The sequence below is a fragment of the Centroberyx gerrardi genome, chromosome 5 (genome assembly GCF_048128805.1).
Source record: "Centroberyx gerrardi isolate f3 chromosome 5, fCenGer3.hap1.cur.20231027, whole genome shotgun sequence".
NCBI classification, from domain to species: domain Eukaryota; kingdom Metazoa; phylum Chordata; class Actinopteri; order Beryciformes; family Berycidae; genus Centroberyx; species Centroberyx gerrardi.
In genome coordinates this window covers 25,453,590-25,464,996 of record NC_136001.1, presented here as the reverse complement: position 1 = coordinate 25,464,996, position 11,407 = coordinate 25,453,590, and the positions used below count along the sequence as shown (strand labels likewise).

The window sequence follows — 11,407 nt, the reverse complement described above, 5'->3', positions numbered from 1 at the left end:
GCACCATGTCAACATGAGTCAGAGGTTGTATTTTGAAACGATGCAATGTGTTGAACATACGTGCTCTCTTCTGCTTCTCTAGTGTGTCTATGTGCATCTGAGTCAGTGTGTGTGTGAGCATGCATATGTGTGTTTTCTCACATGAGTTGTGCATCCTTACCTTGCTCCATGCTGCTGCATGCTTTTCTCGCCCACTGTCACAGGCCTAACAAATGAGCAAATTTAAAACAGCAGCTGAGCAATAACTCTATGACAGAAACTGAGATGACAAGTAATAACCGTAGAGTTGGGCCAAAGAAAGCGTACACTTTCACAGACACAGATACCCCCCCCCATCTCTCCCTCTCTCTCTCTCTCTCTCTTTTTCTCTCTCTCTCTCTCTCTCACACACACACACACACACACGCACACACACACACACACACACACACACACACACACACACACACAATACATTCACGCACACAAAATGCAAAATGTAATGAACTGACTGAGTGTCTCTGCCCACTTGTCTCCCACTACTCTCTCTAATGACACAGTTCATGGTCTGTTATGTAACTCTGCTTCTTATATATATATGCATATATATATATATATATATATATATATATATATATATATCTCTTAGTAGATGTAACGACATGGATGGCTTATAGACCTCTCATTTTTCATTTTCTTCTGTGAATTATCTCTCCATTGTTATCAACTCAATCCACTATTTTGCATAGTGTAAATCAGGATTATTGTTTATTTGCCAAAGATGTGATAATCCTAATTGGCTAAATGGTTTTTAAATGTATGCCTTCATAGTTGCTATGGCAACACAATAGCTACTTCCGGAGTTGTGGCCAATCAGACATCTGCCAAGAGCGGAAATACACACTTGGCTGCATAAACGGGATACAGGATAATAAACGGGAAGAGGTAACGTTAATATCGATTTAATTTCCGTAGTTTTTGTAACAGAGTTTACAAATTAAATTGTTCTGTTAGTTCCAAGCTTGTGACAAGAAACTAGGCAGCTTGGCTACGTTAGCTCCTCAGCTAAACAAACGAACGAACCTGTTACTCATTCAATTTATCTAACCGAGCTAGCCTGCTAATGTTAGCTGCAGATGATTTTAGCTAATATTGCTTTGTGGCATTTAACGTGAATTCAGTAAATTAATGTTAACATTAATGATAAGTGCATTTTATTGCTTACCTTGTAGCCTATACAGTGTGTCAGAGAGGGTCAGACAGGCGAGAAAGAGAGAGAGAGAGAGAGAGAGATAATAATTGCAATTTTCTATTATTATTGTTATTATGTTTATTGTTATTATTGCTGCTTCTGTTGATTATCACTGTTTTGTTTTAGCAACAGATACTGAAGTATTTAAGGCCACTAAAGCTGCTAAAGAAATAGAGAGAGAGAGTGTGTGAGAGAGAGAGAGAGAGACAGAGAGAGAGATAGTGTGTGTGTGTGTGTGTGTGTGTGTATGAGAGAGAGAGAGAGAGAGAGACTGTTGTAACCTTAGTCGAAAGTCTTTAGCAATGTAGATCCTACCATTCCTTCATGCTTTCATGTATGGAATAGGACAGACTATATTTCTCTGTAAGTAGTGTCATGTAAGGACTGGTTACCTGTTTCAGCATGGCTTAGCTTGTCTAACCTTCTACAGTCCCAGCATCTATGTATAACCCGGAGTTGTCATGACCCGACTTACTAGCTGTCTGGTATTTATTGCATTATTAACCTGTTTTTTAATACCCAGCACTAAGTTTGGTGACTTGTATTCTGCCAGTAGCTCATGTTTTCTCGTACCAGGCTTGTTTCAGCTTATCAGCTATTGCTGTGTGCATGTTTATCCCCCAGGCGGGCTCAAGATGGTATACCACATGCTACTTGATAGCCTATTTTTTTTCCAAAGGTGATTTGTTATGCTGCAGTCTTAACTGAAACGTGCCCCAACAAGTGAGCGTGCTCTTTTTCACATGAGTTCAGTTAGAAACCTCAGATATAGGGAAGGGATATCCTCCTAATAGATAATGCTCTTCTCCAGTCCTTACATAACACAAGGTATGTTAGGTTTCCCACTCCATGCTGTGATGGTATTCAGTGTCAGTGGAAACTGAGGCCAGCCGATTGGTTCGATGATGACATGTCCTCCTGCTGCAGATGAATGGTGGTAACCATAGACCGTAAAAAATAGTACCACAGACACTTCACATTTCCTGTAGCACATCCTCCCTAACACATGTACACATACACACACACACAAATACTTTACTACTACACAGCACTGAAATCATGTTTCCACTGATGATGTCATGCTTATTACATAATAAGTAAATTGAATTTAGGTAGAATTTGGTGGAAGACTGCTTGCATCTGTAGGGTGACTGCTGGCGTGTCCTAGAACAAGACAGATTGTTGTCACATTGTCAGTGAAGAAAATATAGGAGATAATGTGATAAATATTGGACTTCCACAGTGCAATAGTTTGGCTTCAAAACTTGGATTATTGTATTCCAGATTTTCTTATATGCATGCCTCCACCTCGCCTATGTCTTCTTGAATGACAGCTGTGTGGCAAGGTGCTGTGAAATGCCTTTCTGAAACCAGCATCATCACCAAATAGGGGGTTACACTGAGCTGGCAACACTAGGGAATGCTTACTACAGAGTTACTTAATAACCAACCTGCTGTGGCTGCTTCCCTGGGGCATAAGGCCTGGATGGGATCTCCCCGTGACCCCCTGGCCTTCCCCTGTCCTCCCCTCCAGCAGCTACAAACTCCCTGAGGACTTTCCAGAACAAATTTGAGTTGGCTGGGAGCGAAAGCGAAGTTGCTGACAACTTGTCCATCATTCATAGATGGGCGGTGGCAGGTCATGCTGGGGGATGCTACAAGAGAAACTGTTGCGCTCTCCTAAAGGAAAAGGGTTAAATAAAGTAAAGTATGCTACATAAGCAGTAAAGAAGCCAGAATTGTCCTTAGTGAGAGTTTCTAATGAGTTGGGCTCCATTGCCTCCAAGGTTAATCAACTGTAGGTTCATAAGGTCTCCCTTCTTGGAAAGTCGAATTAATTAAAAACGAAGCACACACCCAGTCTAACCTACTTCTTTGGCAAATTAAATATTGGCTTGTATTTTATTATTGTATTTTATGGGCACGGTAGCAAGAGTAATTTAGTTTTGCCTAACAAAGCACATACCTTAATTTATGTGATCTGGTAAGTGTTTTTCATATTGGAGATGAGCATGTTGTTTGTTTGCATCTGTGATTGTGGATCTGGTGGTATCTGGGTGCTCAGTGAGAATGTTGTTTTTGTCCCCTCATTTCGTGAGACAGAACAAAAAAAACATTTATTTGTGGTTGACAGCGCCACTCTCACGTAACGTCAGAGGCATCACAGCACTCTTTGCCTATGTGTTGCCTCTTCTCATTCAGTTTTCCCCCACTCTTCAGCCTCGGCATGCAGCTTCCTGCGGTGAGTCAGTCACCCCCTGTTAATCTCACAAACCTCTGATCTGAGAGCTCTGATTACATACACACACACTGCCCATTTATGCTGGCACGACTAACTGGGATTTAGAGGCTTTATTGAGCCGGGAAACCACCCAGGGCGGTTTGAACAAGATGGACCCACCTATATATATGTGTGTGTGTATGTATATATATATATATGTGGGTTTGCCCTTTTATGGCACTGCTCAGTGCTCCAACATATAGGCTAGGTCTATTCACCTTAAGCTGTCACAGAGACATGGTCACACACCCTTAAAAAGACTTGGCCTACAGGCAGGCATATGAACTCACCCTGAGATGAGCTTTATATAACTTCGCCCAATGAACATTGGCTCAGTGACGGACATATTATTTGATGATGGGGGTCATAGAGTAACACAGAGGTGGACAACCTTGGGAGAGGAATCCCCCAGAGCCTCTCCCTGTCTCTTTGGTAATGGAGGTGGTTGTTTGAATTTGATATAACAACTTGATTCATACATCAGTGCCAGTATAGAAGGGCTTCGCTCTGAGATCAAAACATAGGGGGATATAGACAGACGACACTGGATATGGACAAGAAGAAGGGAGAAAGAAACCGTATCAGGGTTCTGTTGTGTAGGGAAACTAACACCATGCTGGCAACTGGCTTCATTTGGGCCCCTATCAAAGTAAGGTCTAGGCCTAGTGCCAGCAGCGCTTCTTTGACCTTTCTGAATAATTCATGTGTTTACCCCGATCCAACAGTTAGAGAGTCAGGGCCATCATTCCCCTTCATGGCTTTGACTGCAGTCAATCACCAACTCTCGGTCATGGAAAGTGTGACGATGCCACTGCTAATCTTAAGACCTCACTGCCATAATTTTTCTGCCTAGCAGCTGTTAGCCCAGTTTCAAAGGAGAAGCATGGTTCTGTAAAGTTCAGCAGAGTGGCAGATCGCTAAGTCTATGCCAGGGAAAGCAGTTGGAAAGAGAGGGAGAGCCTGGTATTTGTCATTGAGAGGGCACTGAGCATGAGGCCGTTCCACACTATGAGTAGCCAACCTGCTCTGAGTGGCCGGGTGGAAAGGGCAACTGTGGCACAATCCTGGCCCAATGCCAGCTACATTCCTCCCACCATCTCGCTCTCTCTGGCTAGCATCCTACCATCCAGCCAGAGTCTCATTAAATGCCCTTTTGTTGAGGGATTACTGAGCTTATATTTAACCTCTGTTCTCACTTTCGCTGGATTGTCGAAGCGGTTGTTGGCACTGCCAGTTTATTTAGGATTCATATCTCTGTCTGTCTGGCGTCTGGCTCCCTTCACTCTGTCACTCCTCCTTTTCAGCCCCTCTTTCTTGCATCTCTCTGTTCCTAGCTCTCTCTCTCTGTCTCTCTCCGTCTTGATCACTCAGTCGATGCCCTGCCTGTCCCCCCCCCCCCCCCCCCCCCCCTTGGCCCGCTATCCATTTTTGTCATGGCAGGACCTAGTTTATCCCCCGGAGTCTCTAGCTAGGGATCGCGTGCAGGACATGAGCACCCAGAGAATTACCGCCTCAGTGTTCCTATCATTGCGCCGCATTTGATTAGTTAGTCATCACTTTTTTTTTGATGAAATGAGCCTGCCTGATTGCACTCAGATGAACTTGTGTGTGTGTGTGTGTGTGTGTGTGTGTGTACATGCGTGTGCATGCACGTGCACAGTTGTTGCCTTGTTTGACACTGTGTATGTCTGTGTGTGTGCACACATGTGTTTGTGGAACACACTGTTCCCGTCCTATTGGGCTTCAGAGAGAGTTCTCAGTTGCCGTTGAGGGAGAGCGCAGTGGAGAGCAGCATGTGTAATACACCATGGGGTCAGGCCTCTGGCGAAATGCACTTTAGCAACTCCTTTACGGAGAAGCAAACTGCCAGAGTAGAAGAGATCAGTGGCACAGAAACAACAATTTCTATTTTTGGGGTTTGGTTTTGTGTGCGTGTGTGTGTGTTTAGCCCTTGACCTTATGCTAAACAGTATATGTAAGCAACTTGTCATCCCCTGAGATAACCTATTGATTCTGTTTATCACAGGCTGGATGATACATTTCACCTTTCTCACTTTCATTATAATAACTTTGAATGGGTGTTTATTTATATATATATGTATATATATATATATATAAATATATATATATATATATATATATAGGCTATATATATATATTGCTGTGCATTTTACAGGAAGACAAAGCCTAGCAGGGTTTGTCCTTGGAAAGCCCCAAGCCAAGAAGTGAGCCAGACAGAGTGCGTCTCAGCTTCAGGTAGGTAAGGATTTCCCACAGTAACCCTAACCCTTCTGTCTCTCACCGTCTATGGATCTAGATCCTTCCATCTAGATCCTTCCATTCCTCTTCTCCTCCTCTAGCTTTCTCGCACCATGGGCTCATTCTCTACGTCCCTATCTATCCCTCTGTCTGTCTCCGGTGTGGTGTTATTATGGCAGGTCATGCTAGTGTTATGTAACTGTGGTTTTGGACTGGGGGGTCCAGACAGACCCAGATATTTAGTGTATTCTATATATAGCCATAGATGCAGACGTCCTCACTAGTGGGTTGGAAATGGGCGTGCTGTAACTGAAACACCACCTGCCGCATCCATCTGAACAGCTAGACACAGTCCTGGCTCTGGTTAGAGATAGACAGGGAAGGAAGGAGGGGAGGAAATGTGGGAGGTGGATATTATAAATGGATTCGATTGAGTTATGGTTGGGGGAGGTAATAATGGTCAAGAGTGTTTGTCTGTGTGTATGTGCCTGCTCATACAGTGTGTGTGCGTCTAGGCCAGTGTTTATTGCAGAGGATGTGTGTGACAGAATGAGGATTTGTACTGTTGACAAAAGTTTGGATAGGAAAGGAGGCTAGCTTATCCAGAGATAGTTGTGTTGAGAAGGACACAAAGTTGGTATGCCCTGTTGAAAGACTCACATAAACGCCTCGCAAGGCCATCATGAGAGGGATAGACTCTGAGTCTGATTTAGAAATTACAACTTGGTGACCTATCTATGTCTCTATGAGAACTTAGCCAGCATGTCCATGCCTGCTGATCGTAACAACTATGTTACATGATAAATGGGCTGATGTGACAGAGGTGATTCTCTGGATTATGGCTCCTCAGGCCTCCTGTCTCCCTGCATTCATCATACCTCACAATTTTCAGTATTTCTTTTTATTTTTGATAGAGAGCAAACATTATCCGATCTATCTGGGGCAATAAGAGGTCCAGAGGTAGCCCAGATCAGTGTTTTTCAGTGTTTTGGTCCCTTACTGTTACATTAACCAAATTCTCAGTGGCAGCTGAAGGGCCTGGAGCTAGTGAATGGAACAGAAGAAGATCATGTTTGAATTATGGATTGCAAGGTCCAAATAAAGAGTGCCAACTTCTCATCTTGTCACGTTCAGATTTAGGTATCAGACCTCCCACACTTCAGCACAATGTGAAAAATGCAAAATGTGAAAATGCATGCACATATTTTAGCTGAAGTCTGAGCTAGCAGACTGCTCTTTCATAGGCTGCCTGCAGCATATAGGCCTATGACTAATGACGTACAACTCTGTTGCTTTATGCAAGTACTGTCTGGGGTATTGTGAGACCAAACATATTTGATTTATGACTTTTTCTGTAGCATCTTTACTTTTGCCATGACTGTGTCATGTTGAACTGTCTGTTAGGCCCAGAGCCCTAGATTTTAGGGCTAGGGTCTATCCTCCAGGCATCGTGCAGGTGTGTATGCACTCTTTAACGGTAGTGTTGAATATACGAGGCTGCAGTACTTTTCCACTGTGTATGGTTCTCCCTCTTTCTTTGTGCTCTGTGGGTCTCAGGTGTTTTTCCGTCGGTCCATTGGAGCAGGGCCCAGCTCTTCCATCAGCACCCACTCAGAAACCATCATCAAACCCATCACCCCAAACCCCAGGAGACTCAGCACCCTCTCTACCTCCCTTCTTATCTATTACCGACACCGCTTGCTATCCAACAGCAGCACGAAAGTCAAGGGGGTATCAAGATGGAACAGAATTGAGTTTTGATACCTGGAGAGTGAGAAGAGGGGAATGGGAAGCTGTTGCAGCGGACTTGGTGGGTGGTGATTGGGGTGCAGAGAGGAAAAGAGAATGAATTTGAGACCACTTTTCATGGAAAAGAAGTTTCTTCCTTTTAAATGTCACTTGTAGTGGACCGTATGTTGTCTGCATCATTTCAGATGGCTGGCTAGACAGATGGTTTGAGGGGATGATGTGCTTATTATGGTGGGGATAATGGCTGCTATTTGGGGGAAGATTGAGGGCTAGATGTTCATTTGACAAAGGGATAGAAGTGAGGGCTGCAGTAGTGCAGTGAGGGGTGCAGATTTGTCTGAAGGGTCTGGCTGGGGATAGGGATGGGTACTCCTGTAATCCCCTGACACGTGCGCTCTTCCTCACATGCACACACTTGCACTGCAGTGCTGACCTGTCTGTGGCACAGAAACACACTGCGCCGCTGCCCACACAGCCCATACTACTTTGTATCAACAGCCAACGTCCCTACCCACACTCTCTGTAAACACATGCTGTGCATTTCAAGAGAGACCTCACTGTAAATCTCAGCACTATTTTCCCTCCTTCGCTACAGTGGAGCCTTATGCTTCTCACCAGTCACTGCCCACTCTTGCTATAGACATGTGTTGAAATGTCACACACAACCTCTGCCACAAGGCCATTGAGCTGTGTTTGCTCCCAATTTTTGGTAGAAATAGGGGGTGGTAGTAATTCCAGAGGTTGAACCAGAGTTTGCTTCCTGACCTCTTCCCAGTTTCAGTAGCAGTTGTGGCTGATTTGGTTTCTTATAAGATGATATATGCAATAATTCTATTTAAATTTATCTGTGTTTGCTATGGATGAGCCCCAATTTTCCAAGACTGGGGGAAACATTACTGACACACACTTGCAGTCAGATTATTTGACAACAGGAGTTGAGATATATCACAGGCAGGGAAGGAAACTGCCTTTTTATGCACCAGCCAATGTGTATAGGCCAGGCTCATTCACAATTTTATCAGCCAAATTGATTGTTGCAACAGATAAAAACCTCCAAATGTTGGTTGCTGCTGTGTTTCTAGCTCATTACATATACTCCTTACTAACTGCCTTCCAGGTGTGTTTCTATGTGCAAGTGTGTGTGTGTGTGTGCATACTTGCTTGCGTCTGTGCATGTTTGAGTTTGTGTATGTGTGAGTTTCTCTATTTATGTGCATACCTGTCCATGTTTCTGTGTGTTTACGTGAATGTACTAGATGTTGGTCTGCACCAAGATTAAATCTCTAACGTTAAGTTGCTGTAACTGTGCTGCAACTAAGAGCTCTTATATTACCGTATTATGTTCCTGTAGCCTGCACGTGCACGAGTGGGCTTTTTCCAAGGTTTAATATTCATCTGGCTAGCAGCCAGCAGGGTAATTGAGACTGTGTGCACTTCAGTGTGCTGTGTTGATTTACAGTATTAGGTGTCTTGGATTAGGCAGTTGCTCCTCTTCTCACTGCAATGATCCCATTTCTTTGAATATGATGATATTAGCTTTCAAACCATGGCTTCACATTTCCCTCGGTCTGTCCAGCATTAGGCTCAATTCATTCCCCCAGCATGCAATCCGCTGCTGATACCAGTCCATCCTGATCTTACCATATCCGGTTTTCTTCTAAAGTTTCCCTTTGCCTTCACATGTTTCTTTTTTGAAGGGTCTGGGTTTTCTTATGAGTGTGGCTCTGTTACATCCTTATACAGCCATCAACAGAGAGACACATAGGTTAACTATGTGTGCTGTCACCAGTGTGATGGGCTCTCCTTTTCGGGTAACAAATAGCTGCATCCAAATTCTATTTGGATACCTAGGCTACGCACAACAATGTGAATGTCTGGAAAGAGCTTTGGTCTCAAGATTCACAGCATTAATGGCATGTCATTGTGTTAATGTCAGTGCCCAGGCTTTTAATAGCACGCGATAAGGTGTGTGAGTGCTGATATTTAGGGTGAGAGAGGTGTGTGTGTTTATATTTGGTGTGAGAGATGTGTTGACGAGCTAAGAGGTATGCACAGGCCTCCATCCTGTCACCTCACGTGTGGGAGGTGTGGGCGGACTTGACACACTTTAGAAGTGAGGAAATCTTAGGGATGCACAAACAGACACACACACACAACATACCAGATGTCTGAGCCTATGGTGTCAAGTTGACAAGAAAGAGGCGCCTGCTTTAATCATTGTCTCCTTGACATTCCCACAGTTCCCCTTCACACAAGCACAACATATACCTTCATATAGGCCTATTCATCCATTTTCAGTCTTACAGACATTTCCTATCTTAGTTACAGGGAGGTCAGGCCGAGCCAAAGCCCCCTGTGCCCTTGTATGATGTTTACTCATGTCTCCGTTTGATCTGCTAGGCTAAATCTGAAATTGGCCAGAGTTGTGCTTGCTATATTTTACCAGACACTTTTAACAACTTCAAAGAGGGAGACATTTCATTTAATTTCAGATAAATCAAGTGCTACTTATGTATTCTTCAGGTATTCAAAATGCATGGAACTGCTACCGTACCCATGTCTATTTGTCTGGAGGCAACTCGGGCCAACATTTCCATTGCAAAGGTGTCCTGAGACCTGATGACTGCTGGATGGAAATGTCAATGACGCTACATTCAACGCACAAACAAATCCATCCCTGGCTTGTGCTTGTCCTTGGCTACTGCATCTCCCATGCTGAGGTGTGTCTGTCCTCACAGGCCTTCAAGTGCCCCCATGCTACTGCCACAGCGCCGGTCATGAAGCCATGGATGGGGTGTTGAGTGTTGCTGACATACAACTATGTGAAAGGCCCTATCTACAGGACGAACACAGGCTTCAGCCCCAATACAGCAGAATAAGGAACTTGACATGGTGCTAGTGATACTGATATGTTGAGGGGTATCACTTGCTTGCAGAATGTAACCCAACACAAAGGTGTGTGTCCCTGCCAAAGACCGATAGACCATAATGGACATCTGGGCTTGACCTACCCACTGCTCCACAGTCACCTCTGCCTTGCTGGGTCAAGGATAGTTTGACAAGAATACAAGTATCTACCATGATACAGTCTCACTTAACAGTATTATGTAACTTTTACTGTGAGGCTAAAGTCGTATACTGAGGAAGTGGTAGTAATACTTCTAGTCAAAAATGCTGTGAGCGATGTGTATTAATTAAACATTATTGCCCTGTGTGGTAGGGCTGGGCGATATGGAAAAAAAAAAAGTATCACGATAATTTTGGCCCATTTGTCATGATAATGATAAATACAGCGATTAATTATTTAAAAAATCGATGGAATTATATGCTTTTACATTTGGATGGTCTAAGAAGCTTTGCAAGAAAATGAGGCATGCATGATAAACATTTTATCAATATAACTTTATTCAGAACTTTCAGTTGTTTATTAATAATAATAAACAGCAAAAACATTCAGCCTTTGCTGAATCTTTTGATTATTTGTTGATAGTATAAATTATGTATACTGCAGATAATTTTCTTAATTTACTTTTGCTTGTAAAACAGCATGGGAACTCTTGTTTTACTATGTACTATACCAAAAGAATCAGTTATAGAAATACTGCAGAAAAGGCTCCAGTGTATTTTACTTTTTCATATTCTACAGTGATGTGGATCCAGTTTTCTTTTTTGTTCATCATGTCATGTCTGTTATTTGGCAATGCATAGTGAAAACGAATGTGAAACTTGGAATTCCACAATTTGCTCCAAACGTGAATGTGTTAGTAAAGGGATTTGTAAACAGTAACTTGATACATTATAACACTGCTCAACACTCAGAGAGTTAACATGAGTGCAGTGCAGAGACTTCATTGCATATTGCCCCTGATCACCAGTTGGATTCCACT

The 11,407-nt window shown here is 43.2% G+C and overlaps 1 protein-coding gene across 1 annotated transcript in view; it reads left to right on the top strand.

Annotated features, from left to right (window-relative positions):
- Positions 1–872: 872 nt before the first annotated feature.
- LOC139907919 (inositol hexakisphosphate kinase 2-like) overlaps positions 873–11,407 on the top strand; it is a 74,600-nt gene continuing 64,065 nt past the window's right edge. The window contains exons 1-2 of the mRNA XM_078283794.1: positions 873–924; positions 5,689–5,772. The gene's annotated coding sequence lies outside the window, so the exon portion shown is untranslated. The remainder of the gene's footprint in view (positions 925–5,688; positions 5,773–11,407) is intronic.